This window comes from Rutidosis leptorrhynchoides, chromosome 1 (genome assembly GCF_046630445.1).
Source record: "Rutidosis leptorrhynchoides isolate AG116_Rl617_1_P2 chromosome 1, CSIRO_AGI_Rlap_v1, whole genome shotgun sequence".
Lineage (NCBI taxonomy): Eukaryota > Viridiplantae > Streptophyta > Magnoliopsida > Asterales > Asteraceae > Rutidosis > Rutidosis leptorrhynchoides.
The window spans coordinates 572,764,340-572,769,493 of record NC_092333.1 but is presented as its reverse complement, the minus strand read 5'-3'; positions in this window follow the sequence as shown (position 1 = coordinate 572,769,493).

Here is a 5,154-nt window from a genome sequence, read left to right as displayed (position 1 = left end):
CAAAGGCTTAGGCAAATGGCAGAGAATCAACAACCCATAAATGAGAGGCCAAGCTCCCTATTTATAGTATCCGTGATATCCGCGGTCTGCGAGATGCTCGGCTCTCCGCGGAAAGTCAGCGGATCAAACCGCAGTTTGGCATTTCAGCGAATACATCACCGCAGTCCTTTATTTGGCGGATATATAGCTGCTATTCTTATTTTCAGCGAATATTGCATATCTTGACTTTAAAGTCCGCGCAATTCTGCTTTTGGCCTGTAGCAAACAAAGTATACATATACAATGCTATGTATATGATCACTACCGATCATTATTCACCATTGATTTTGTTTCAAGAAAATTCAAATGTGACAGAGTCCAGTCTAGCTCCACAATTTATAACTTCACAATCTATTTTGCAAGACGAACTGATAGTTGAAAAATGTACTCGTTTAGATCCACTTTCTGAGCTTTTGCAGGATTTCCCCGAGTTACATTCTTACAGTTATATAGATGAGATTGTGGTAAAGGAGGAAGACGGTTTGCTACTCGTTCTCATGGCTAATGGTTATGAACCTACAACTGAAGAATTAAAGGAATTGAAGCTGGAAATTGAGCCCCGCTCAATAGTTGAGATTCACAGCGGGTCCACGCTTATTCCAGAGGATGTCAATTTGGGGAAGACAATCTATAAAGACCCATTTGACCAAGATCCACCAACAAGAATAAAAGTTTTACTGAAAACCGCACTTAGAGGGGAGTCATGTGTTAACCCTCGGGTTAGGTCATCCTTTTTCGGGAAACTGAAAAAGGATTTATCTCATATAATATACACCACCCGAGGTGTAAATGACTGGCTCACTATTCTTATTCGTGGAACTTTTTCCACCGACTTTACTTCTCGTCCGATAAAGTGTGGGGGAGTTTAACCCTACTGGGCATTAAATTCTGGGGTCTAGTCGAGTGCATGACAAGTTAATAAAAGTGCACGATGTTTTTCAAGGTTTTAGTGACACTAGCATTAAAATTCAGCAAGGTACCTATCAAATTAGAATTTGTGTGATGAAGATCAAGGACTGAAGGATGCGCCATCGCTCACCTATATTCCACGATCTCCGGTTTTTGAACCTAGGTTTTTCGAAAAAAATTTCTCACTATTGCCCTCTCGAATTTAAATTTTACTGATTTTAAGTAATGAGGGCATTACTTAATCTTAAGTGCGGGGGATAGTACAAATTCTCGCGGGTATTCAAACAGTATTCAACTTGGCTCATTTTCGTAATTTAATGGGAAATTTTAAAAATTTTTGAAATAAAAGTCTTAACGAAAAAGCCAAGTGTGGGGAATTTTACCAATCTTTTCGAATTACTATCACCAAATTTTGCTAAGAAAAATGTTTAAAATACTTTTGGCTTGAAAGGAAAAAGAATAATGTCACTAAAACTAAAGGATATATCCAGTCCATCCTTGAAGGAAGTAAAGTCTTCTGAATGTTGCCTTACTTGATATAGCAAACTTCCTAAACTATGTCATTTCATACCAATATCATTTCACGATATTAGGTACAGTGGGAAGGGAAAGTCTTGAACTTTCAAACCCGAAAATAAACTTGGTAGGGTAAATCCAAGGAGCTGTCCAGTGTAAAACCGATTACGGCATATAAGCTGGAGCAGGATATGTCCCGCGCGATAGCTTAGTCTTCGCAGTTTTAACCCTTGAATTAAAATGTACAAATTTTCATGAAAGACCGATATTAATATCGCGTCAGGGGGCGCCCGGTTAAGAGTTCCATGATACTACAATCATGGGGGCGGATAACTTGCTAATCGCCGACTGAGACTTCGGTTTTCAGTTACCCTCAACCGGAATTTGAGGTTAAAACCGAAAAACGTGTCTAGTTTAAAACTAGCATTGACATTTTTAAAAAAAAAAAAAAACTTAAAACGTTTTCTCAAGATCCACTTTTCCCTAAGGATCCAAATTTTTAAGAACTTTCACCAAAGTTCGTTTCTCCCAAAAATCCAAATGTGTGCGTGTTTTTCATAAATTGTGTGTGTACCTCAACGCGTGAGTATTCCATTTGTGTATTATGTGTTTCATATAGCGTGAGTTTGGTGTTCCAAAAGAACGTGTGTGTTTCGTGTACTTCGTGTGACTAGTGTAAACTTGTGTACTATATCGTGTGAGTATGATTCCTATTATTGTGTTCTCCAATAAATTTGTGTGTATTCTATTTTGTGCTCTGTATTAGTATTTTTGAAACAAGACTTTCTTGAGGACAAGCAAGAGTTAAGTGTGGGGGATTTGATATTGCTCAAATTAGACATATCTTTAGTCGCAATATCAAGTTCTATCGTTGTTTATTTCGTGTGTAAACATAGTATCTTCGTTTGTATTCCATTTTATTGTAAAATAGTTAGAATCATTGTGTAATTGAAGAAATATGGAAGATTTTGGATGATACTACTCATAGATCGAAAACAAGCCAAAAAGTCGATGAATAGTAGAGTGCGCCAAGGAGTGCGCTCAGCTCACTCGTCCAAATTTTAATCAGAGAATTCTGGGATCGAAAACAAGTCAAAAAGCATGAATAGTAGAGTGCGCCAAGGAGTGCGCTCAGCTCACTCGTCCAAATTTTGATCAGAGAATTCTGGGATCGAAAACAAGTCAAAAAGCATGAATAGTAGAGTGCGCCAAGGAGTGCGCTCAGCGCACTTTCTCCGCGCACTCTGACGTATAAAGCAGATCTGGACGTGTAACTCGAGCTGTAAAGTGGAATTGTGGTAGGTGAACAGTGCGCTCAGCGCACCCCAAATAGTGCGCTCGGCGCACCCTACTTTCCAGCTACTGTTCAGCCTTTTAAAACCCCTTTCCAGCTTCATTCTTGAGACACCACTACACAGTCATTTTCAGAGGCAGAGGTTACGATTCAAGGTGATCCTTGGAGTAATCCAGGATCACCTAATCCATCATTTCAATCCGGAATCAAGAATCATCAGGATCATCATCCAAGATTGCTTCAAGAGGTCGATTCTTGTTAGTTCAATGAATTCTATCTTTGTTTCCAGTTTGTTATTGTCTTTAATTATGATTGTTAACTAGTTCTTTTTATGCTTGTCTAGATAAATAACCGAGATGTTGATTGTTTACTTTTGTTGATTGATTGTTCTTATGAATGATAGTTTGATGTTTGAATAAAAGAACCATTCTTGTTAAGTTTAATCTTTTCGATTCAATTAGTTAGTATACTTATTCAACCAAGAAACATCATCTTGTTGATTTAGTATATCGGTTTACACCTAGTGACAAGTGTTTGCCCGTCTTTGACCAAAAGGGGTAAGTTGCGTTCAAACGGTTAATCTCTATAGGAATGTAAGAACGACTCTTGTAGATACTTTCGGATGGCTTAATTGATATGTGTAGTTGTCTAGGAGAACGATCAATTCCCTAGAATCTGTTATACATATTTTCACTACTCAATTTCATATAGCTAATAGGTGTTAGAAATTTGCCTTATCTAGTGACATTTATAGGGATCCTATTACTACACTTAATTGATTACTTGGGTTGGGTGAATTGAGCATTTAACCGGACCAAGGGAATGAACTAAGCTAAACCATTAGTTGACATAGGAGTGGATCATGTACAATACATCATTGGCATGATCATCATTCAAGTCTTAGACTAGTTGAATTAGTTGATTACAAATAGGAGGTCTTAGATGACAAGAACATCACTTGCATCGTGTAATCCCGTTTGAGTGTTTGCGCAAGACTACTCTTGGTAAACTGATCAATTAGTTCTCGTGCATAGTCAATCAATCTGGTCTTAAACCATAATAACATTCAATATCGAGGTTAAAAAGTCTAGACGAGCATATTCCTTTAATTTGATATAAAAACTATCTTTTCATTTTTATAAATCTAAAATACCAAAAATATTGTCTTTTAATCTTATTCCTTTATTGATTTGCCCATCGTTAAAGGGCAACCCAATATCTTGTATTAGTTTGATTTCATTTTATCTAGTTAAATCCCAATTTAGTTTATACAATCTTAACTTGCACATATAACTGTCCTTGGAACGATACACAGATTTTACCATTATCTATACTACTACACGATCGGGTACACTGCCCGTTAGTGTGTATAATCTTTAAAACCGGTATTTTTCATACAACAATTCATATACCACGTTTCGCACATCAAGTTTTTGGCGCCGCTGCCGGGGACAGTTGTGTCAAGATAAGAATTGTTTACTAAGTTGTGATTATTTTTTTATTTCTTTAGATTTTTTATTATTATTTTTTTTATCACTGTTTAGTGTCGGCGTTTTTATTCTTTTCTAGTTTTTGTCAGTTGCAGGAAAATGGTTAACCACAGAAATATGACAATGGGTGAGAGAATGATAGTAGAACGGAGGAAACTAATCGAATTATATTTATCTCCTAGTGTTAACGAGGGGTACCAAGAGAAAGAAGAAAATGAAGTTGTGGTTAACACTAAAAACATGTCTATGAAAAAGAGGATGATAGTCGAAGGTTTCTGCCCGTGTTTTTATGGGTCTTTGCAATGTTGCATGAATCCGAACGTAAAACATTCGAGTCCCCTACCCACTGTGCAACTTGCTACCGATCATTATTCACCATTGATTTTGTTTCAAGAAAATTCAAATGTGACAGAGTCCAGTCTAGCTCCACAATTTATAACTTCACAATCTATTTTGCAAGACGAACTGATAGTTGAAAAATGTACTCGTTTAGATCCACTTTCTGAGCTTTTGCAGGATTTCCCCGAGTTACATTCTTACTCTTCTAGTTATATAGATGAGATTGTGGTAAAGGAGGAACACGGTTTGCTACTCGTTCTCATGGCTAATGGTTATGAACCTACAACTGAAGAATTAAAGGAATTGAAGCTGGAAATTGAGCCCCGCTCAATAGTTGAGATTCACAGCGGGTCCACGCTTATTCCAGAGGATGTCAATTTGGGAAAGACAATCTATAAAGGCCCATTTGACCAAGATCCACCAACAAGAATAAAAGTTTTACTGAAAACCGCACTTAGAGGGGAGTCATGTGTTAACCCTCGGGTTAGGTCATCCTTTTTCGGGAAACTGAAAAAGGATTTATCTCATATAATATACACCACCCGAGGTGTAAATGACTGGCTCACT